Below are 26,237 nucleotides of genomic sequence, written 5' to 3'. Positions count from 1 at the left end.
TGGTTTTGTTAAAAACAAGTTTCTCTTTTAGTGAATTTGCCTGTCAGCTAAAGCCTTCATATTAACTGCATTTTCCTGGGGAACCAGACACATGTTTTGGTAAACCTAGCAATGGAATGCAAACTTATTGATAAGCATGGATGGACATCTCGCGAGAGGGGCAACGAGAAACTGGTGACCAAGAAACTGACCAACTGTCTATAACATTCCATTCACGTGAATACTTCATATAAAAGTGGGAGATCATGAGGATCTTGTCCCTTTTCCCTTTTCCCTTCTGCTTATGGCCAACATTAGGAGAGGACCTTGCTAGTCGTCCCTGTGAACTGAGACCTAGTGAGAGACTGAATCCAGCTCCGGTTGGCTGCAGAGTCTAATCCAGGACTTTGGTTGCCGGCTCTGCAGTTGCTGAGACTTTCAAGATTGGTTTTGTATATTTTGTATTATTTTCTCTATTCTTATTAGTAGCATTAGTAAAACATCTTTAATTTTTCCAACTCTCTTCTCTCTGTCCTTCTTTCCCTCCCGATCACCTGTCCTGAGTGGGAAGGGGGGAGAGGGAGGGGCAAAAGGGGGAAGTGGAGGGGAGAAGAGGTTAACAATACATCTGCCAGGGTTTTATTGTCACCCTGCAATCTAAACCTTCAACAATTTTGCATTTCAAAAACTCTGATTTCTCTTTAGGGCATCCTCTGACATTATACGCTCCCTGTATATCAATGACTTACACATCTATAGGAAGTAAAGGATACTAGAAATAATTTAGGCTTGCTATCCAGACCTCAGGCCACAGTTTTGTCCCGAAAATGTAACATTTTAATAACATGTTTTAAAACATTGTAATATTTTGTGAAGCATTAAATATATGGCCATGAAAAATAAGTGCTGGAACCTCCTTCCTCTTATAATGATAAGCCATCACCTTCAGAATGGATAACAATATTTTAAACATCCTGATGATGTTAAATCTATCCTGTCTAAGATATACTACAATTTGGAAGACACTAAGCTGAAGGTATTTTGCAACTGTGATTTTGAAACAGAATAACCTCAGCTTAGATACTTCTCATTCCAACACTTACTGCAATAGTGAAGAACTTATATTTTCACAATTGTTCAAAACTTCACTCATTCACAATGGAATTCTGCAAATTAGGAATATGAATTAGTAAAACAAAGTGTGAATGCAATGTTAATAATAATTCCAGATTAATCTATCATGACTTGAAGATCCATTGTGGTCTCAGAGCTGATCACTTGGCAATACTTTAAAATATTATCTCATGGGTTTTGCTACTTGTCAGATCCACTCTACTACTTTTGGTAACCCTCCTGGTGTTCTTATTGTGTCACTTAGCATATGTGCATTTTAGTTTGTCTGAAAAGCTAAAGAGAACTATATTAATCTGATTTATATTCAGCTACTTTTTAGTGAACTCCCTTTTTCCCCTTTGATAGTGACTATTGAAATCAGAATCTTTTTCTTTTAATGTATTGTTGCCAAAGAGATGGCAGGTCTTTGGGTTACTTCTCCAGAAGTAGTTAGATAAAAAAGGTCACTATTATTGTAGCTAGGTTGCAGGATAGCAACCCATCTGACAGCTTAGCATTATCTACTACCACTGACAGTTATGACAGTGGAGCAGTGAAGTCTGCAACTCAAGTTAGAATCACCTAAGTCTGTCTATGAAGCATTAATTAATTAAGTTACAGAACAAAGCAGTGGACTATACCAGTTCAGTTTAACAGTGTTCCTTCAATGGACACAAACTCTCCAAGTCCCACCCTACAAGCCATAAATCTCTAATCCAAAATTTGGGTCCTCAAAACCTTTACTCATCCTCCACATGGCTCTGTGGGCACGTGCATTCTATATACGGAGACATTTTCCCTAAGTGAAACTGTATGTAGGTACCCAAAAGGAAGATCCTGGGTATGACAATACTAAGCAGATAGTTGTCTAAATCCATCAGGATGCATATACCAGATATTCCTCTGCCAGTGATTAAAAACTACCAAAATTTCTGCACAGTTCTTGTAATGGTCTTGGCAGTACTTTCTTGTCTTTGTCATTAGTTGATGACTAGACATTTACCCAGAAAATTAACACCCCAAATCAATTCTATCTGATAGGAACTATAGCTACATCTTTACTTCCAAAATGACTTAACACACCACCAAGTACTGCAGGTCTGTAACACACCTAGTCTTTATGGTCCAGTCATATGACAATTTGGTGTGGGCTAAGGGAAATAGCAGAGGAGTGACTGGAACCCAAAAAGGTGCCTTGCATACTAGTCTAGAAACTCAGTCCTATTTTGTTAAGGTTTGCCCAAACCACTGAATATATCAGGAGAAATAGCTGGCAAAAGTGCTTCCCAAACATACTCAAATGCTTGGCCAAATGCTCAGCCAGTTCTGATTTTGGATATGATCCCTAGTGCAACAGGCAGAATCAAGCTGAGAGCAGAAATAGGAACATTTTGAATCCATGCAAGGTTTTCTTAGGTGGCTGGGTAACTACTAATTGCTCTGGTTCATGCAGGGTACTGTGATTTCTGTTTGTCTCATAAAAACTTACAGTCTAAACTAGTCCAAGCTTCTTTGTCATGTGCTCATTTGCAGTCATTTTGCAGGACAAAAAATGTAGCACTCCCCACTGTGAGAGCACTGCAGTATTTCTTAGCTTGAGGGTTGCAGTGTGTACTGGCTGAAATGTGTTAGTTGAAGTTACAGTCCCAAGGAAGACTGGTGTCTTTCCATAAATTTAGTTATTTTTTTTCTAGATGTGCTGTACAGAGAGACTTCGCTATTATAGTCTGTTTTCAATATTAATCTTTTTTCAAAAATGTCAAAGTGGAGGGAGGCCTTCATGGTAAAGATTACAGCTACATTTGGACTGATTTAAAATGAATAATGTAGAGTATGTGTCATGTTGTCTAGGAATAATGTTAGACTACTGAAAAATAGGGTTTCCGGCTCACAAGAGTTTTACTACTATTATTTAGTAACTGAGTGCTGGGGAGACAAACATCATCTTCTAGTTGGATCTGGGTGACTGCAAAGTCATGCATGAAAGAGGCTGAAGCTAGCAAAGACAGATCAGTGCAGTGTTATAATCCATCTTTTACAACATTCACTAGAGAACTTTGAGTCTATATCACCACAGCATTCCTGAATTTTTTATTTTGAGAGCTACCTAAAACATACTGGGAGCCCAGATTACAGGGATCATTGATTTTGCTAACCTAGCTGAGGGCTAACCTACCTCTGTGCTACAGAATTAGACTACTAAATCACAGACCACTAAGCTCTATATCTGCAAGTCATTTCACCTCTCATATATAAGAATTTTCTAGTTTTGGAGTCAGAAGCTCTTGTGCAGTGACAACAATTCCTTGTTGCCTGAAGAAGTTCAACTTCAGGGTCCTTTCATGGTACACATTGTACAAACCCTTAATAAGAGAGACTGATCTACCAAGTTTACAATAAAAATTTACTTGTAAGAATATTTGAGATTTTGGAAGAAATGTTATAATCAAAATTTAAAAAGTCTTCTTTTGAAAATGAGTCTGTTTAGTTAATCATACCTCATAGTGGTTTTGAGAGTTTTTTTTTTTTAATTTGGACTTTTAAAGATGTTATTAATATTTCACTTACTAAAATGTTGAAGTTCAGATCATTTTCCAGTAAAGAATTACATCGTTTCGCTGGAAAATGTCAGCATGAACTTCTCAGACACTTAGCAATGTTTCCCTGTTGTTTGTGAATCAGGACTTTTACTAATATTAAAACTGTTTCCCAATCACTTTGGAAAGTTACACATTGCCTCTACTTTAATACTTTGAATACTTCTGTCTAGTTAAGAAACTATCACATCAAGGACTTATAAGGCCACTACTAGCTCTTACCAACACCATGTGTTTTTGAAAGAAGTGTCTATAAGCTTTTCCACAAGCTAAGCCCACACACAAAGAAGAATGAAAATTTAGAAGTGAAATTTAGAGCAACTGGGTAATTTTCTGGATCTGGCATTAGGGCTGGGCCTAAGAATGAACAAGGGAATTTCGGGTCATTAACATCAGTAGTGAAGCACCAGTTTGAAAGAGACATGCTTTTGATCACTGTTGTTATCTAAAAAGCATAACACTTGAGAATGAGCTTTATTCACAAGAACTACCCTCTGAATTTTTAAAACAGGCCATCTAGGGTGATCAGCATTGTGTTCTTTCCTGAATAAATATTGCTCTAAAATCACTGAGTGCTTCAACAGACTGTAGAGTGGTCTTGAGTTTTCAAGAAATTAAATGAGATTGAGAAGCTTTTTTGTAGATACCTAGCAGAAAGACTGGCATGTCACAGCACTTGTGGTAAGAGTGGGACACAGCCATCGCAGTTGGACAAACACTGTTATACAAAAAACAAGAGGGAAGGGCTTAATTTGGGGTAACTGATAAAAGAGACCTCATTACCAGTTATAAGCTGTTCCAGTTGCACCCCAGCTCATTAGTGGTGGAAAATAATAGCTCAAAAATGCCTTCCCAGTGTTGGTATGGTGGTCAGTCCACTTTGCCTCCACTGTCTTGGGGTGTGTGGCAGAATGCAAACCCACCCTCTCTCCCCCTCCATCCTTCGATATGAAAGAAGTAGACACATCTGCCTCTCTCTCTGCTGCTTGAGGCTAACAGCTTCTTTTGTTTGGCCTCAGAGCCCCTGGCCAGGACCGTTAAGAAGGGAGTGCTGAGGCACCAGGGAGCTGTTGGGCGCCCACAGCCAGTGTGGGGGATGTTTGGAAGCTTCAGGGGCACCCCACAGCCAGTGTGGAGGTGCAGAGAAGCTTCTGGAATGCCTACAGTCAGATCTGATCAGGCTATAAAAAACGGGATTCTCGTCGAGACTCCGCTCCTTGAGCACGATCTCTTGGAGTTATGAGCTTAGCCCCTGCTGCCAGGAGCCACCCCCCACTCCAAGATGGAGACTCCTCTTGCCTTGCCGCCATGTGTGTGAGTAAAATTAACCCTCTCAGGATTGCGAGTGTATCTACTTTCCCTGCACATTTACACGCATATTTTCTGTGCTCAATACGAGCATGTGTATAAATTATTTCCTCGCATAATCGCGAGTGTATTTTCCTCCCATGCTTCCATATAAGCAAGTGTAATAATCCATGCACATTTGCACATGTATTTCTCCTCGCAGGCTTGTGAGTGTATTATAAATTTACCCTTGCAGAATCGCGAGTGTACACTTTCCGTACTGAATACGAGTACGTGTATCCCTTTAAAATAATCCCACACCTTGTTCTGGCAAGTGTGTACTCTTCCTGGACTCAGGGATGGCTTGGGCATTGTTTTTGGTGAAGCCACGTGTATGCACACTGTGGACCTCCTGTTGTATTAATTGCTGCCCCTTAATAATTTTCCTCAACTCATATCCGAACCTGTATTCAAGTCACTTTTGGAGTGCTAAAACCCTTTTTTTCACCAGTTTAATAAAAGTTGTTTTGGACCCTTTTGTCCCTTAAACTAACCTCGGGGTGCCTCTGTGACAGGGTCACACAGTTCTTCAAGGTGGAGTAAGTCCCAAGTACTGAGAAGATAGTACATGCATTGTTACCTTTCACAGTCTTTGTCAGTCTTTCTTTTAATGAGATTTTAGCAATCTCTTGAGAGACATCGCATTAGTACTCTTAATAAGCCAAGGGGTACGCACTTCAAGGAAAGCTTCATCTCCTTCCAAAACATACAGTTTGTTTACTGCACAGTCTAACCCCATACCACTCATTGGCTTTTACAAAATAAATTCTACTCAAAATGTACATTTGCAAATATAAACTATACACCAGAATTTAGACAACAATCCCATACTATTCCTTCTTCTATATATTGAAAAGATTCAAAAATATTTTATGTTATAAATCCTTACTTTAAATTAGTTCCCTATAGTGTCAAAGTAAATATTTCTGAAGGGAGTTCAAAGCTGACAAAAATTATCACCTTGAGATTACTGTCTGTTCTTTACAAAACAAAAATTTGCATATTTCCTAAATAACAAATAAACATCTAACTCTAGTTCTCTGTGAACAACTCTAATACACTCTGCACCTTTGTCTCATATTTGAATAAATCTAGGTAATAATCTAGGAACTGAGAAGCAGAACCTATCCTCACTTAATAATAATAATACTAATAGATGAGTTCATACTTTTCTATCCCTGTTGCATATATTAGATGTGATTTTACTTCAACATGGATGCACTGGTATCTTCAGTTCAGGAAATTGAACATGGTGTACATTTAATGAGCTCTGAAGTGTTTACATAGTCATTGTCTAACCTCCTTGAACACCTCCAAAACATATAAAGTCATTCTACAGTGACCTAGGCAAGGTGGTAAATTTCAAATTAACAGCATTGAGCTAATTTGATTAGAGTACTAGTTTTAATTTAACATTTTTTCCTTAATTTAGTTGTAACAATTTCCTGTGTATGCATATATATAGGTATGCACACACACATACATTCTTTTCAAGTAATTTTATTTAAGTTCAGATGAAGCACTACTAATCACCTTGAGTTCATTTGAAATAATATGGCCAAACAGAGCTGAAAAGTGTTTCCCATCATCTATAAAGCAGTTTGAAAACCACACTTGAAAATGAGCAAGTATACCTCTTCCTTGTAGGCAAGATCCAACTCAAAGGATAAGAAACACCACTTTCCGTGTAAAGAGGGCCCTGGGCACAAATCCTTGAAAACGTTGTCCTTAAAATTTATTCTGAAGTTCATTGTAGCTGCAGCATAATGCATTTACCAACACGTTTTAGTACAGTAAATGGCATTTGGGGCATCTTATTCCTTTCCATAATTGTTTTCTGGGGAAACCCTTACCCTCTACTTGATTTATGCAATACAGATGGCTGGTAAAACTTGAATTTTTATTGATGCATAGTAATATCTTTCTCAGCACCCTTAAAGAAAGTGACATAATTCTTTAAGACATAATATTACGCTTAGGAATTCCTCTAGAGGATCATCAATCTTTTGTGAAACTCTTCTAGCACTCTACTAGCGTTAAATAAACCATGACTAGAAATTAAATTCAAAATAGTTTGAGTGATTTCTGCAAAATGTTCTCCATTTGCCAATTATGTAGCCCTATATTTCATCCTATCAGTTATTCATTATTCTTTCCTAAAAATACAGCAATGGCAAGGGATTTTTCTGAGTTCCAGAAGAATTACAGATGACCTATTGTCCTGGTTTTGGTTGGGATAGAATTATTTTTCTTCCTAGCAGCTGGAATAGTTCTGTGTTTTGGATTTAGTATGAGAAGAATGTTGATAATATGCTGAAGTTTTGGTTGTTACCAAGCAATGTTCATACTAAGTCAAGGACTTTCCAGCCAGACAACTGGAGATGCACAAGAAGCTGGGTGTGGACACAGCCAGGACAGCTGACCTAAACTGGTCAAAGCAATCTTTGATAACATATGACATCGTGCTCAGTATGTAAAGTAGGAAAAAAGTTACCAGGGGACCACTGCTTGGGGATAGTCTGGGCATCAATTAGCAAGTGGTGAGCAATTGTTCTGTCCATCAATTGTTTTGAATATTCTATTATTATTGCTGTTGTTATTTTCTCTTAATTTGCTATCCTATTGAACAGTCTTCATCTCAGCCTAACAGGTTGTTTGTTTGTTTGTTTGTTTGTTTTGTCTGGTTTGTTTTGTTTGTTTGTTTGTTTTTATTTTTCTTGTCATCCCACCAGAGTGGCCAGGGAGGAATGAGGGAGTATCTGTGCGGTGCTTAGTTGCCAGCTGGGCTTAAGTTGCAACAACCATTTCTTAAAAACCAGGCATTATTTTACAAAAATTAACAAAGCTGATGAACTAAGTGATGTTGATGTGGTATTTTTCTATAAGTGTTGCTTTCTTGATAAGAAAAAATATCCAAGCCCAGTTGAGAAAACTGTTCATTCAAACCCATATTCTAAATGCTGGCTGAGTCTTCTGAGTTGAAGCTCAATTCACACCCCATCCTGATGGCCCTTAGTTGGTAACAGAGTTCCAGAAGACAAAGCCCATAAGGAATAAGAATAATCCAAATGTGTTTCTCTTAACACTAAAAATGGTCACAAGTGTGTCTATGTTCCTTCTTTCCAAATCATCTTGAAATCCTTTATTTACCACCATATTCATTGTCTTACTGCCCCTCCTCCCCATGCCAACCTTTGCTTTAGATTTGACATTTTAGCTCAAATCCTGAGCTGGGACCCTTAAACACATTCTTAGTTTGGCTGGCTAAAGTTCATTTTAAAGCATTCTAGGTACTTTTATAAGTGTAAGTGTTTCAACTTAGCTTCAAAACTTAGCATCAAAAGCTCTGACCCAGGGATAGTGATGATGTCCCCACAGCCTGTCTGTGCATTGCAGCAGACTTTAGGCATCAGCCTGGACTTTGAAGAATTCAATTCCCATTAAGAAAGCTGAGTCAGGAACATGTTTAAGGCTCTAATGTGGTGTTCAACAACACAAGCAAGACCCTAAAATAAGATAATAAGGTGGATGCAGTGGAAAGGCAAAGACTTGGTATTATTTTTTCTTTTTCACCACCTTTCCTGGCCCTACAGGCAACATTGGCCCAGATTAACATGGAAAACAAATCTTGATATTGCTCACAGTGTGTTACATACCAACCTTATTACCACTGAAAATCAGAAAACACGAACCTAGAAGAAGAATGTTATGTTTTGAAATAGCTCAGTTTTTCCAGGTTTCTGTAACTGATTGATCTGTCATGACTGTCTCTTTGGTATAAAGTGATACCAGCTATGAGAGGGGATGTTTTCTGCCTCTGCATGACTGAAGTGCTTTCAGGACTCAGTTGACACTTTGGCCCATCATTTCATTGAGTAGATTGTCATCTCAGTTATGTTCTAGCTGAGGTATCTTTGCACCAGAGTCCTTTGAAAAATGTACCTTCATGCCTTTAGTGGCAGATAGGCATGAGCACAAGAGAATGGCTGTGTCTGGGAGACAATGTCACAAACTCACGTCTGAGAAGAATCATAGGGAATGAAGTCTGCATAGCAGATCAGAGACCCATGGGGAAGGTGAATAAGAAGAGCTTATGATACAGCTTCAAAGAGATACAAAGTTTGAGTACAGCTAGAGATTAATGGGATGTTGACCTGGGCTAAACAATTTGTTTTTACTTTCCCAGAAAAAGATCCCATAAAAATCAAATAATTCAGTTGGACAAAAAACAGGTTTTAGTGAAGTATATTTCAGTTCAAGATATTTGACCAGCTCTAACAGTTTATAAAGCTTATGGAGACATAAGAAGCGGATCAAAGCAGTTCACCATCTGCTACTGTAAATAGAACCTTTTATCCTAATGATTAAAGCAAATAGGGCAACTGTCGTGACTTCATTAAATCAGAAGTCTACAGCACCTGTAAAACCGAAACTTTACTGCAGTCCTGTGAGACTTATGTGTCAGTCCACGAGACTGGTGGGTTCTGAGAGTGAAAGCCTTTATTCTTACTATGAGTAATGAGGGAAGGCATGCTTTGTCTGCCAGCACTGCAGAAGAGAAATTATAAAAAAAATATTCATATTCTAAAATGTCTTTGCCAGGGAGAGAGAGAGAGAGAAAAGCATTGTTCTCATTAGAAGAATAAAAAAATGACCAATAATATATTAGCATGTTATTCACAAGAGAAGAGCTCCTAGTTCATAAGTATAATTTTTTCTCTTTCAAAAAAATAAAATGTTTATTTGTGATATTCCTTTTGAAGCCAACTGAGTTGACTTAAAAACCATTCAGAATCTCCCTTTCATTGATGGCCAGCGATTTTTAAAATAAGGTATTGAGAAGTTTTTTGAAAATTTTCTCTTGTATCTCCAAGTAATTCATCTGCTTCACAAAAGAATACCTCACTTCCCTAAAGTCATCCCCTAATTAAAACTCAAAGTATTATGTCCTATCTGGTTATGTCTGACTTTTTCCAATTTGTAAAGTAAAAACTGTATCACCATAGCTGTAGAGCAATGCTTCTTTTCCTGGACATTTACCATCAAGGAGAAGTTTGAGGAATTCATCTCACTAGATGAGTGTTCAAAGCCCATTTGAAACACATGACAGACAACCTGCACTCAGTGAATTTGTTTTAATGTGGGTTCTCGTCCTTCATAAAATCCTTGATTATTTTCAGCATAACAATTTTGATATTACTCTTCTTACAAGATGATTGAGTGATTAAGGGAGTGGAGCATCTCCCGTATGAGGAAAGGCTGAGGGAGCTGGGTCTCTTTAGCTTGGAGAAGAGGAGACTGAGGGGTGACCTCATTAATGTTTACAGATATATAAAGGGTGAGTGTCATGAGGATGGAGCCAGGCTCTTCTCAGTGACAACCAGTGATAGGACAAGGGGTAATGGGTTCAAACTGGAACACAAGAGGTTCCACTTAAATTTGAGAAGAAACTTCTTCTCAGTGAGGGTAACAGAACACTGGAACAGGCTGCCCAGGGAGGTTGTGGAGTCTTCTACTCTGGAGATATTCAAAATCTGCCTGGATGCCTTCCTGTGTAACCTCATCTGGGTGTTCCTGCTCCAGCAGGGGGATTGGACTAGATGATCTTTTGAGGTCCCTTCCAATTCCTAACATTCTGTGTTTCTGTGATTCTGTGAAGGTGAAATACTGGTTAGACTGGTTCAAAATTAAAAACAGTTTTCACACAGATGAGCCTGATATATTCACAGACAACAGTGAAGCCATTTAAGAACTACATTCAAATTTTCAGGTACAGACTAATGAACTCATCACAATTGGAACAGATGGCACAGCCCATTTTCTGGACTATTAACTTTTATAGATCACTGAAGAATCATTGTGAAATAATGATAATCCAGAAAACAGGGAAGATTCCTGAGCTAGATTTAGGATGCTTTTGCCATTTTGCTTTGATTTATAGGATCTCTTAATTTTGTCACACAAAGAATACATGAAGACTATATATATATATAAAATGAATATTTGCTTTGAACTCTACAAGTCAAATAATGCTGTAATGTAGAACACATTTATAAGCAGAATATAAATAATCCTGAGCTGTGTGCCTTTGACATAATTTATGGAAGTTACAATTTGTTATTAAATGGTACTTTGAGGTAACTGAATTTCATCAAAAAAATCACTACTAAGTTATTTAAGATACTTTGTAGAAATTTGTAAACTTCCTCTATAATAATTCTTTCATGAAGGTTTTTCCATTTTTCAGTGGATTCCAGGAGAGACATTGCTGAACTTTCCTTCTAAGTTAAAGAAAGAAAATTAATGTTTTTGCATGTGTAAAAATATATGACTAAGAAAAACAAGCTCATGAGAAGCTCACCATAGTGTATTTCATGTTAAGTGTAATTCGAAATCTCATTATCAATGTTTGACCCAGGGGCTGTTGTTTCCACTCAGTTGTGATTAATTCACTCAGTGAGTCACAAAAAAAACTAATTGAAAACCTGCAGTGATATTAAAAGAAAAAAAAAGAAAAAAAATTGCAGTAATATTTATACACTGGCAGGCAGTGGGCAGAAGCTGGGAAGACACTCCAGAAAGCCAGATATTGTATTTCCAACCACAATGACCAAGCTGAACAGGTAAAAAAAAAATAAAATAAAATAATAATAATAATTTCAACAACTCAACAAGGGAAATAGGTGTATTAGTACATATTTTGGGGTGTTCTGTACTGCAATAAAAGAATGAGAAAAGCAGGAGAGTAAAGCGCATTTCCTACTGGGCAAAAAGGGAAAGGAAGGAAACTGAATTCCAGCCTCAGAAAACAAATATTTTTCTTTTCAAGACAGCAAGTCTGAAGGAAATATGCCAGCAGCTTTGAGTACCTAAGCAAACCAGGAAGATTATAACAAAGCAGCATGCTGCATGTTGCCAAAGAGACTTACCAAGGCAATCAATCAAGTTCAAAAAGTAATATTGAAGCAGGTGCAGATCCTGGAAAATCACAGAGATGTGATATTGCTGATGTCACTGTAACAAAAAACAAACTAAGTCTAAGTCATCCATTGCTTTAGGATGGAACTTTAGAGAGACAGTTACTTTTAAAACCCCAAGCATTTCTTACACTGAACCTCAGGCAGTGGATTTAACAGGTTTGCAAATAAGTGATCAAGATATATAATCTAATGAACCACAAACGAATATGTGCTGCTCCGACGGAAGCATTTAAATGAGGAAATGGGAGAAACAAGGTTAAACTTGATTTAAAAAAAAAAAAAAAAATCGACTGCTTGAGTGTAGAAGGATTTCGAAGTCAGAGCCTTTTGCTTGACAAAACAGTCTGAAAGTTGCTTACAGAAAAAATAACTTGAACTCTTGAACTAGGTTCTCCTGCAGCTGCAAAGGAAAATCAACTGAAATAATGGTTGTATGGCAGAGATGGTTTTGCTGTTTTCAAAAATACTACGTTTTTCAAAAACATATACAAATATTGTTGCAAAATAATCTGTAATGTTATGAAAGCTGAATTGTTGGAAACACCTCCAAACAGGCCAAATCAGATTGTAAGGATTAAACAAACTTACTTGTTCTTGAAGGCATGTTCTCTAAGTCTTCCTTTCACACCACAGGTGGAGAACCAGTGAGCTATTGCTACTACACAAGCAAGGATGGAAGGTCATTTCATCTCATGAAAGCTTTTCAGAAGTGCTCAGAGTTTAAAAGCTTTCAGATTATTTTTCAGTCTGAGGCTTTTCACAATCACAAATGAAATTTTTGTCAAAGTATTTTAAAAATGTGCTTGTTTTCTGTTTATAGTGACGTGATATTTTCTTTGCAACATTCTGTGGCTTCAAAATACTAAGCCAACTGTTTTCTTCAGATTCTCCTGTTCCTTGGATTAGAGCCACAATATTTCAAAATGTTCAATGGATGAATGTCAGAGAGGTGATCAACATTACAATCCATAAATGACATAAGAAAAAGGGCATGTGAAGTTTGAACCCATTAAAATTTTTCACAAAAATGGTTATGAATCACTTGTACCTAGACATAGTTAAAAATTTGGCAACATTGATATTTTTTTCCTTTATAATCTAAAAATCATTTGGATTTTGACATGGTACAAAATGAACTGAAGTTTGGTTTTCACTGACATTTTCATAGAGGGAGAAAATAATTTCATGATCAACATTACCTGTGATCGTTATAGATTCTAATAAGTGCTGACTGGTCATTTTCGAAGAACTGAATGCTCATTTTCTTTGCTTCAAAACATATTTTTTAACAACTCTGTTTTTTTTCTCCATTGTTTCATAAGCAAACAGGATCAGATATTAAGCTCAACAAATAAGTAAATGGGTTACTGACAATGTCAACAAACATATATTTAAATAATGTAAATATTATATTGGCTATGTTATATTATTGATAGAATGCTAATATTAGTTTCTACATCAATAACTGTAGAAGAGGACAAATGTGAACCGTTCCCAGTGTTTAATTTTTGTTATCTTTTTGACTGAGTAACTAGAATTGAAATATCCTAGAAGTAATTGAGTCATTTAAATGCTGATTTTGTAACTTAATATAGATATTTTGATGGATAAACCTTATAGATTACCAGTTGCAAAAGACATGAATTACTTTTTTAAAATCAAATCCACAAATTCCTCAATAATTAATCTTATTTTTTTAATGAATAATTTTTACTCATAGTCTGTAATCTGAGTATTCTGTATACTGTAATTAATTGCTTAGAAATACAAGATAACTCCATATTCATCTACCCTTCACATGTCTTCAGAACAAATAAATCTGCACATTATTCTTCTAACATTTTAGTCAAAAATAATTGTTCCTTGATTACACTTGAAATATCCCATGGGCATGAAAGAATTTAGCTAATTGGCATGTAATTATTCCTTAGAAGAAGAGTGGGTTACACATGGCGTATACTTCACACTTTCTAGTCATTCTATTTTTAAATTCATTCTGGCAGTCTCCCACAAACCTGTTTTGAAATTTGAAGATTGTTCTGGCTGATGGAAATGTGACAAAATGGTGGGTTTCCTCTGAGATATGTAAAAATAAATCATGTATTCTTAACATCAAGAAAAATCACTGCTTAAAATTGCTGCCACAATATGGCCTTCAGTGGAGTAATTTGGTACATCTGATGGGCAGCTGTCACTTCAAGAAACTTCTGAGCATATATAGAAGAAATAGCCTTGAGAAAATAAAGAGGAGGTTAAAAGTGTTTTTCTTGTGTAGAAAAAAAAAAGACTTGCATTGTACATTCTGAATCTGTCTCTGCTATAACACATATTTTGGCTATGTAGCACTGTCCTGTCTCGCTGGATTAATCAACTCCAATCTATCTAAATATTTCTTAGTGACATTATTAGTTCTGAAGCCATTGTCAGCCTGCAAGTGCACTCCAGTACTTTTCCTTCATTCTTAGATAACATGTATCATAAAAACAATTCCATTGTTATAGTTCAATACACTCGGTGTTATTGCCTGCTATTAGAGCTGCTTGCAAAATTTTTATTGAAACAAGCTTTTAGCACAGAAAATCAGAAAACATATTTTTATCAATATTTTAGTGAAAATGCTCTTTCAATTTTCAGCCAGTTCTGTTTTCTGTAATCTAAATGCTGCTTGTTATCACCCCTTGCAGAGTATGCTGGACACCAAAAATAAAGACTGTAGCCACCATCCCCAACATGAGACCTCCATCTCATTTAGATTCCTCTTCTCAGTCCCAAATATCCTTCCCCTCTTTCCTCCTGATTCCAGCTATTTCTTGTGTCTTATGAAATCATGTTATTAAACCGAAACTTCGCAAGACTTGTAATGCTGTGTCAAATATGCACCTAGGGAGCTTCCCAATCTGCTCCTGTGCTTCTGAATGCAGCTACTTAAAGTTTCCAGCATGCACTGAAGTTAGAATTAGGCCCTCCTGGTCTATCAGAGGAGCTGCGCAATATCCCTGTTAGCCAGTGGAGGTAAGAATAAGATTTATGATAAAAGCATTAGCTGAAAGGAAGATGTCTTAGAGATATATCACATCAATTTTACAAAATTCTGAAGGGGATGATGTCTAATTGATGGACCTTTGAGAAGAATACTGACAAAAAGGTGAATCTACTATTTCTTGAACATTCTAGAAAGTTGCCATGCTTTCTTGATTGAGGAAGACAGCCGTTGGTTACTTCTCAAAGGAAACTAGCTAAGAGGCATGAAGAGTAAAACCATATATTGGAATTAAGATAAGAAGGTGTCAGTGTTTGTCAGAACTGATAAATGAGTCACAGTGTTGGGAAAATGAGGAAATTCCTTAAATCTCAGTGCACTCAAATTAGACAAGCATGCCTCAACTTAGTTAAACTAGAGGGCTTCAGAGAGATTTTTTGACCCACTTCTTTCTCATTTGTTTTCAATGAGGAAGCACGGATTCTGCTCCCATGCTGGGGTAAATTGCGGATCTATGAGTGCAGTTAGGATGATTTATACGACCATGGCCAAAAATCATAGTGAAGGTTTGGTGAAACTTCAGAGTCCACCAGAGAAGTTTATCTCATACGCCACTCATTCCTTGCCATACATTTTTTATTTTTCTGAAAGCCTCCCACCTCACAGTCAGCTATGTACTTAATATTACAGCAAAATATAACAATTCCCTATACCCCTAGCATGTAGTAAGAGATGTTACTGTTTGCCTCCAGGTACTTTCACCTTCTCTTAATAACTTGGTGTTGGAGGAAAGAGGTGAGACAAGTGAATGTGATCATGGAGCTCCTGGTGGTTTAGCCACAGGCACTGTGGAGACTGAGAAGGGAAACCGCTTGAAACAAAAGATCATGACTAGAGGTTAATTTGATAAGTGCTGGGAAGCCTTAACTTTCGGCCTAGTTAGCAGGTGAAAAATTTGAAAGGACTGAAAATAACATGCGATTGTTCCCTGGTTTGATCACATTTGCAATGATGGAAGAACATGAGGAAACTGATGTGAGGGAAGGGCTGTGCAATATGTGCCTGTTGAGGGGTTCCTTACAGCAGTGCATGTTACATGTGTTACTGTCACACTGAGGATATTCGACAAGTTTTAACATGCTTCCAGTGTTCTAGGCACCCACTTTGGATATTCCTTGAACAAAGCCCAAGCCATAAACTTTTTGAAGTTTGTTAATTGAGACACTTCAGCTCTGTTAATTGCACCACGTGAAGCACCCAACACCATTCCACAGCAGTATTTTACAAAATACTTCAAAATTACTTTAAAACAAAAGAGATTCAAAGACATTTGAGAAAAGTTCTTCCGAGTGCAAAAACAAAATGCAGGGCTTTTGCCCTTTCATATTTTTGTTTGCTTCCAGAGTTTCAGAGCCATTAGGAAGAGTTTGCTCCCTTGAGGCTTTTGCTGGCTCTTGGCAGGTTGGCATTTTCCCTGAGCAGCAGGGACTGACAGTGACAAGTGAGAGCACTGGTGCTCTGCTGCTGGCTACCTGCTGCCTTTCTTCTCTGGTTTCCTCAGGAACAGAGTCTGATCTATGAAAATAAAGCAAGAGGAAATGATTCTGCAATCAATATTTTAAGGCTTCTGACTTTATTTTCACTGCCTTTTTAATATTTCCTTTTTATTATTATTATTTAATAAAAGTTGTTTGTTTTGTTTTGTTTTTTTTAAGTAAGATACTCTCTTACTATTTTTCCTGCAGAGATGGGATGAGTGATTTCTCAAGGGAGTGTGGGTGATGAGTTATGACCTTTCTGCTTATACTGGGCATCTTAAAACTCAACCTTCAGCAGCCAAGCAAATATTTCTGTTCAGAAGAACAGATGATCAACTTGCAATAATGGTCAGTGCATTTTTCTTATTCCCAAGGAACAGGCTAGACAAAAAAAATCCTCCACGGTTCTTTCCCTGGCTGTCCTGCTTTTGCTGAGCTGTGACTGCCCAGCATTCTGAATTGCTTTGTCCGTGTTGTAATGTCAGCCAACACCGCTTTCAAAGCTAGCTATCTTCTCCCAAGCAAATCCTCTCTTTATTAAAGTAGGAGTTTGCCTTAGTAGGTTTTGGTGGGTGTTTGCTATTTAGGTTCAATGAGCAATGCAAACACCAGCCACCCAGGAGAGTTCTGTAAGAACATCCAGATTCCTATTCAATTGATCAGTAAACAAAGAGAGGGAGAGTTGTGAGATCAAACCAAGACTAGGAGGTCCAGAATAATCTTGATTTTAAAAGTCGAATTTATTTTGTGCGTTTTTCCTTTTCTTTTCTTTTCTCTTTTCTTTTTTCTTTTCTTTTCTTTTCTTTTCTTTTCTTTTCTTTTCTTTTCTTTTCTTTTCTTTTCTTTTCTTTTCTTTTCTTTTCTTTTCTTTTCTTTTCTTTTCTTTTCTTTTCTTTTCTTTTCTTTTCTTTTCTTTTCTTTTCTTTTCTTTTCTTTTCTTTTCTTTTCTTTTCTTTTCTTTTCTTTTCTTTTCTTTCTTTTCTTTCTTTTCTTTTCTTTTCTTTTCTTTTCTTTTCTTTTCTTTTCTTTTCTTTTCTTTTCTTTTCTTTTCTTTTCTTTTCTTTTCTTTTCTTTTCTTTTCTTTTCTTTTCTTTTCTTTTCTTTTCTTTTCTTTTCTTTTCTTTTCTTTTCTTTTCTTTTCTTTTCTTTTCTTTTCTTTCTTTTCTTTTTTCTTTTCTTTTCTTTTCTTTTCTTTCTTTTCTTTTTTCTTTTCTTTTCTTTTCTTTTCTTTTCTTTTCTTTTCTTTTCTTTTCTTTTCTTTTCTTTTCTTTTCTTTTCTTTTCTTTTCTTTTCTTTTCTTTTCTTTTCTTTTCTTTTCTTTTCTTTTCTTTTCTTTTCTTTTCTTTTCTTTTCTTTCTTCTTTTTTCTTTTTTTTTTTCTTTTTATTGGAATCCTGCTGCCTGTTACCACTTAAATCAGCAGTAACACACCTTCAGAAGATTTTACTTCTGCTGCCTGTTGAGTACCTGACCTGTGCACAGAGATGACTGACCTTCAAGGTCACCAACGTGGCACATATTGTGAGTCATATGGCAACAACATTTTTGAAACCCAGACAAATTCCTACTGCTGTCTCATTTAATCTAAATATTAATCACAAGAACAGCAATGATTAAATTCACATCAGGGGATCCAGGCAAGACAGGAAATGGTAATCAATGAAACAATAAACAAAATGCAAGGGCAAAAAAGCACCTGAAAACTGAAGATAATATCAAATAACACTTTTATCTTGTTTTTCCTTTTTTTAGTGGTATTTCAACTTATTTTTACATTAAATGAGTAACACACTGCAGTAGGTATTGAAAAACAAGCAAAAATGTAAGAAACAGAACAGAGGGAAAGATTTGAAAAGGCAATGAGTAAAAATCCATAAATATGAAATGAAAAAAAATAAAGAAATATTACAAGGCAATATACAGAGGACACAGCAGGACAGCCATGAACCTTTCCCTATATCATTCAAAAATCCATGCAACAGGTTCTCTAGGCCCAGATGATGAAATTAATCTTCAATTTTAAACAGGTAGCATTCCCTAATGCAGACAGTGTTTCAGCAGTGCGCTCATCCATCTGCCTACTCCATCTAGCCGTGTTGTTATTTTCTATTTTTTCTCTATTGTCGCAAACTGTGCACTATAACAAGAATTCTGCCCCATATAAATTCAATGTAATTATTTTCAAATGTCGCTGTGATCTCCAGTTTATTGCACTGCCTCAGATACCTCAGATTACCTGCTCTCTCCTCTAATTTCAGATGATAATATCTAGTTTTTAGGTCCTTCCCTCTTGCAACTGTGCTTATCTGGCAGCTCATCCTGTGCTTGTGGTTTCTGACCTCAACAGAACTGACAGCTCTCTCCTTGGCTTGGGAAAGGACAGGATTTCTTTATTAGACTCTTCTTCCTAAGGGAACAGGTCTTGTTATTATGTTGTCTGTATTTGTCAGTCATCCCTTCCCCCACCTTTTGAATCAGTATGCCTATTTCAAATGAATTGCCTATTTCAATCAAATCTGACACAGGACAGATACATTAAAAAAATTAAGTTTTCACAAGTTTAATGAGAATGGGAATTTAAGGAGGCAAAGAACATCTTACAAAAGCCTAAATGTAAAGAAATCCCTCAGTGTAACCCTGCTTGTTGCACACTGGACAATCTGCACTGAAGATGGTTTAATAAACAGAGAAGTTGTGGAAATGCTTGAATTAGAACTGGTGCTTTCTTAAACGTCCAGGTCATTCAATCCTGACACATAAACCCATGCAGCATCATGGTACTTCACACTCATCAGCTCTCAAAGAACTTCCTGTCCATTTTAAATTAAAACAGTAACTTTCCAGTGTAATTTCTTCCCTTTGTCCTGAGTATCACAGGTGGAATTTGGGTAGAGGGTGAGACTCAGCCCAGGTCTCTATTGTATGGTAAGTAAACTTGGTTAAAATGGCCCGCAGTTTCAGAGGATCAGATATAGGTCCAGGATATCTACTTGAATAAAAATAACAGTTTCTTGCCAGGAAATGTGCCAGGTGCACATTGGGATATTTTATCTTTTTTTAATTTTTTTTTCGCTTATGAAGTAACTCAGCATATCTGTAAACAAAACAAATTACAAAGGTTTCCCCTGCAGCATGTGTTTTACTTTTCCTTTCAAAAAAGCATAGTATGTATACAAAATCAGGGTACTCCCCCAAAGGGCCTTAAATAACAGTAAGATATATGAAATAACTGTTGTAGACCTTGAAATCAATGTTGCAGAAGATAAGGATTTAGCTAGGATGTACCTCAGTCAAACCTGATTAATTTTTGCCTGGTTGTGCCTAAGCAACCACAACATTTCACAGGCAAGCCGTGAAAATTGCACGTACTATATGTGCCACTGCTTTGTTAGTCTGGAGGGAATAATTTTTACCATTTATAAAAATGATCTGCAAACCGATTCAGCCTAGGTAGGTCTGTCTGTAGTACCATTATCTTATCACATCCCACAGGGATGCAAAACCTCAATACTGAATTAATTGTAATATGACCTTTGGAAGAAAGAAAAAACTGCTATACTAGTTTAAAACATTGGAGATAAAAAAATGTATTTTTAATTGTTGTTTGAGAAGATGACAAAGACATTTTAATAAACATTTCTCAATAAACATCAAAGTATATATTTTTTTAGATTTCTGTGACCTTTTCCTCAAACATTTAAAGATTCCAGTCTCCACTGAAAACACAGGGTTTAGCAAGGAGTTACATTTAACAGGAGCTGACAAAGTGGTTGACTTTGTAGCAGTCTAAGAAGACAAACAGTAAAAATGAAAGTGGAGACATAACCCCAGTGTCACAGAATGGATTTATAAAACTTTTCTGGTTTAGCAGCAATTGGAGATTTATTGAGGTAGATCACCAGTTTAATATTTGATTTTGAATATCTCTTAATCAACAAGTGATTAATAAAAATGATATAAAATAATTAAATGAAATTTGTTGTAATCAATACAATAACCTAACTAAAGACCCAATGATGACAGGGTCACACTATGCTTACAAAAGAGATAAATAAAACATAAATTAGTACACAGGTAGATATGGAGATAAAACACATACATACAAGATACAAATCACACACACATTGTATTGCACAGACTAACATACATTATTCCATGGATATTTGAATAAATTTGCACACACTAAACTACAGCTGGATATGGGTACATAAAGTCCACCTACAGTTCATTTTGGAGGATGTAATCCCTTTTTTTTTTTTTTTTAATTTGGAGTCAAGATTTCCTGAAAATTATTTTATTTCAATAGTTTGCATTCTGCTAAGACAATGGAAGATACACTGACTTGCAAAAAAAGGTTCAATTCAATACAAGCCAAGACCATACAAGTTAGGATGAAAGTAGGAATGTTCCAATGAAACTGAAACATATCACAAAGAAATTATTCTACAAACCTTTAGAGCTTGATAGACAATTATATCCTTGCTATAGAAGTTTTAAATAATTCTGTGGAACTCAATTATACCCCTGCTATAAAATTTAAAGTTTGGTTTAAAGTCACAATAAGAAGATTATCATTCTCTACTCACTTCTAGTCATTATTTAATATCTTCAACTCAAGCATAATTTTTAAAAGTGTTCCTCCAAAAATTTACTCAAAATTATTTTTCAATATCATACCAGATTTTTAATAAAACACTTTTCTCTGGAAAGACTGGCTTCTTTCCATATATTCTTTTTCCCACTAAAATGTTTTGGTTGAAAAGTTTATGTTGTTGATGACATGTAAAATCTTTCAGATGAAACTTCATTGAAAACAAAAATGTGTATCACTTCAATTTAAGTTACTTTGGCCTCTTTAGAAGACACCTAATTAGTCCTACAGTCCTACCTTTTAAATGATATTTTAGACCAGTGACAAGAGTGAACTCTTTAAGAAAGTTTAGTTTTGAGTCAGAAGTGGTGGGTTTCTGTTTTCAATTCCTGATGGCATTTTCTGATAACAGATATAATTCTTTGCTGTGTGTGATAAAATTTCTATTCTTTTTCTGGCTACTCCTGTGTCAACATAAATAATATTTGTTGGCATGGCTCTTCTATATTTAAATTAAATTTTAAAAATACTAGATGTTTGTATGGAGTGAAATACTGACTCCTTTCATACAAATTCAATAAGAAGAACTTCCATTGACTTCAGCAGCATAGGATATGACTCACTACATATAAAATGTTGACTTTCTCAATCCAGGCTCTGGAATTACTGTATAGATACTTTTTATGTGCATAGGCTAATACCACCAAATAAACATACAAACCAGGAAAGCTGTCATACGTTTGTCTCAGCTGGATGCGGTCTTGCAAAGTTTAAGTTGTAGAAAACAGGAATTATATTTTTGATTGAAAAGAATCAGTAAAAATTCAGATGCTGTCCAGGTGTGGACAGGACATTGACAAAACAAATAATTTTTCCCACTGATGAAATATTTAAATCCTTTTTGTACAGACCTCCTCATTTTCACTCACATATGGGGATGAGGATCAAAGCCAGGTTTGTTTTGATCAAACTAGAAGATGATCAAGGACTTACTATAAAGCACTTTGATATTAAAGTGATAAGAACTCTGGCACTATCTAGGGAGATGGAGATGGAAAAGCTTCAAATACTGACTTGCCATTGGGCTGGCTTATATCCGTTCCTTATAGGAAATCTGCCTTAAACTTTATACTTTTCATGAAATACGAAAACTTTCTTGACTGAGAGCTGACTTCAAGGAACACAGGGGAAATGCATTTTAAAAAGCCTCAGATGAGAACAGGAACAGATTTTGAAAGGTATTTCTGCAATGATTTTTGCTTGATATTATGCATTCACTGATAAAACTTCAGATAGCTTTAAAAGTCTGACCTTGGTTACCAGATGCCAGCTACTTAAGTTGCAGTTGATTCTACTGCTGAGGTCTTCAAAGAGATTGTACCAGGAAACTTTGCTTTTCAGGTACGTTGTACAAAAATGTGGTCAGCTTGAAAGGGGAAAAGGGCAAGGGTAACAATAATGTTGAATGGACATCAAGGGATCCAGGACAGAGAAGCAAATGCAGTATTACATTAAGGCCTGCTGCACAAAGAGCTCAGATGATTTTCATCCATATTAAAGTCATAGGAAACTGGAATTTATTAAATAATAAATGTAATATAATTTGCAGTTGGTGCCTAGTCAGAAGTAATAGCACCTTGAAATTTCAAACTAAGGTCAAAATGTACTGGACTTCTTGTCTTTTAAAGTGTTTCTTTTTATTGTCAAAACAATTTAAACTTCAGAAGGGTTAGGCAGACCACTTTAGATCTTGTCTTCACTGACCTAAAGTTATATATTTTTTTTCTTTTTCCTTTGGGCTAAAGTATGAGCATTACCCTGCGTATGAGTGAAGATAAAGGACTTCAGTTTTACTAGAACATAGGTTAGGAAAAAGTGAAGTGTTGACCCTGTGAATCCCCTCGTCACAACTTTGCAGTGTCTTCTTTTCACTATTATCACATTTTTTTTCTAAAGCTCCCCAGGGAGGTGTCACAGCTGCAAGACTGTCAGTATTCAAGAAGAGACTGGACAACACCCTCAGACACATGGTATGAATTGTGGGGTTGTCATATGTCGGGACAGGAGTTGGACTTGGTGATCCTTTTGGGTCCCTTCCAATTCAGGACATTCTATGATTCTATGATCTCAGAGTTACCACTGGTAAGAATTTTATGTTCTTTGGTGCTGAAGTGAGTCCACAGGAACTCAAAGAAGCAAGAAGGATCTTAATTATTGGAAACTCAGAGCCAAAGTGCATTAGGTATTCAAAAGAGGCCTTTAGACAGCAGGGGTTGTGTCTTAGTCCCAAGGAGGTTTTTACAATAGTAAAAGGCAGATTGAGCAACGGATCAGGGAAACTGTGTGGGCAAGAAATAGAATAAAGACTAATTCTAAGTAGCCACATACAGGAGCTCTTGGCTGAAATATGCCTGGAGTACAGCATGCTGTTTTGAATATTTAATCATCACTTCTGTTGAAAACTCTAACAATAAAAAATATTCAAAATCTAGATAAAGACAGATTAAGTTAATTCATTATTGGCATCTAAGATAATCCATTGATATCTGTTCTTCAAGGCCTTCCAGTTTTTTTTTTCCATGCACGACATAAAACAGAGATTAGTATCACTGTAAGACTATGAAAGTCTTATGTAAGGTTTTATATTTGTAGACCTGAGATCAGAAATTTCATTCTCAGAGTAATGTCACTAACAACTTCTTAGAGCACATATTTTTCTTCTCTAGAAAGAACTCACCAAAGGACCAAGAGTTTACTCGTAAGTTGTGGACATTTTTTGCAATATTTAAATACTTCCCTATGAATAAACTGATGAGCCTGCAGAATTCCAGTGTCTGTTTTTACATGACTTAGCAATTTCAAGAGTAAATCAGCTTTTCTCCATAGGCACAATTTATGAAACTCCAGAAAGAATAGCACCAGGTTGTGCTTTCACTTTGCAGTGTATGCACAGCTTCCCTGTGTTCTGTCAGATTCAAGATTTCTAATACCTTGTGAGGTTCTGTTACAGAGTCCTGATGATGGAGCAGATTTTTCCACAGGGATTTACCTACACTCTGCCTGCAGCCTCCAACTCCAGGTTTCACCTCGGTGTCCCAGGTCTGAACAGGCCTGGGTTCCCTGTCACAGCTTGTTGCGCTGCCTTCCATCCCCAGGTAAACACTGGTGAAAACGTGACTTTCACTAACAAAGCACAAGTGAGCCTGAGTTTCTCTCCTGATTATTCCCAGGTTCACACTATTTAACCACAGTCTGAGATCAGAATTTCTGACAAAATGCAAAGCTAAAGAAATTTCACATGGTATCAGTTTCTACTGAAAACACTACTGTTAGCTCTGACATATGTGTTATGAATCAATACACCCAGGACTCCGGCAAACTACGCCGATAACAGTACAAATAAAGAAATCTGCCCAATATTAATTTTTAATACAAGAACACGAACAGAAACACCTACTCTGGGTCTTATAAGCCCACCCTTTCCAGAGGGACGGTGAAGAATCACAGTTTTTAAAAGTGTTGTGCTGCTGCCATCTGCCCACCAGCCTCCTGCTGAGCCGAACTGGCACTTAGAGAAGCAGCAGTCAGTCAGGGGAGGATTGCCTTGCCCAGGTGCTGATTTAGAGCCTCAGGAGACAGATTAGAAATGACATAAGGAAAAGGTTCTTAAAAGTACAGTGGAACAAGAGAGAGGAAGGCAGGCGGAAGGGAAGGGAAGGGAAGGGAAGGGAAGGGAAGGGAAGGGAAGGGAAGGGAAGGGAAGGGAAGGGAAGGGAAGGGAAGGGAAGGGAAGGGAAGGGAAGGGAAGGGAAGGGAAGGGAAGGGAAGGGAAGGGAAGGGAAGGGAAGGGAAGGGAAGGGAAGGGAAGGGAAGGGAAGGGAAGGGACACAAGCTAGAGGAAAACAGAAGAGAGCAGGTGAAAGAGGCTATGCTCAAAAGAGGAATTTAGGAGTACTTTAGAATGATATCAGAATTATCATAGGATGGGGAAAACAAAATCTGAATTTCAATTTTCCTCAGTTTCTCTGACTATAAAATAGTAAGATCTAGATGCTTTCATGAGGTTTTCCAGGGCAGTTTTGGTTGAAGTGCAATATGTAATTCTTCTACCCTGATCTTATTAAAAAAAATGATTTTGCCTTTAAATAAATATGCTGCTATACAAAAATGGATTTGACATCACAGATTTGCAGTTCCATCATGTGTATTGTTCAGGGATGAAAGCAAGAAAAAAGCAGTGAGTGTGGCCAAAGCTTGACATTCAAAGAGCGGCATCCATATACACCTGTATTTTAATTCAGTGCTGCAGTTCTGCATTCAGATGAATCAAACAACTTGTCCCAGAGGATGCAGGTGAAGCTATATGTGCACAGAGGGGACCACTGAAGTTGTTGACATAAGGTTCTCATTGAGTTTAGTTTAAATCACTGGTGAAAGTCATTTACAAGTGTCAACTGTTGAGAGCTGTGAGAACGCCACCCCACAATGTGACACTGTTAGTTATTTCTTCTAAGAGGAAAAGTCTTATTAAAACAGCAGGAACGCTGCAGTGTAATCAGATGTGGACTATATCACGTCGATGCAGTGTCAGCAGATGTTCTGTGCTGTGCTAGGCATGGCTCTGCCTTCCCCCCCAACCTGGGGACTTTTGTTTTTGTATGAAGTCTTGTGTCTAGCTGAGGGATTGCTGATGTTAGGACACTCAGGAAAGTTAAGTTAAAACACAGTAAACCCCTATTTGAATGCTGTTACTTAAAAGCAAAGAGAGTCCAGTTCTCTGCAGCTGAGTTTGAACCTGTGAGCTTGAAACTGTGAACAGAAACCACAATGCTCTATGCTGAAAGGGTTCAAAAATGCCAATCCTTGGCTTAATTAGCCTTGAATTTTTTGAGGCTGTCAAATTATAAGAGTTCAAACGGCAACATTAGCATGAGGATTTCCTACCTGCTTATTTCTGGCCAAGACCACAGCATTTTTCCCTCTCATCTGTGGCATGCGAACAGCCAGGACCAGAACTAACATGTCCTTGCCTCAAGTCCCACACCAGGAAGTGCCGTGAACTACATTTGCCTTGATTTTAGATTTGCTCGCACCAGGGCTAAATCAAATACAC

This window comes from Streptopelia decaocto (genome assembly GCF_964273445.1).
Source record: "Streptopelia decaocto genome assembly, chromosome: 4".
NCBI lineage: Eukaryota > Metazoa > Chordata > Aves > Columbiformes > Columbidae > Streptopelia > Streptopelia decaocto.
The sequence above is the reverse complement of the archived record's forward strand: the minus strand, read 5'-3'. Positions refer to the sequence as shown.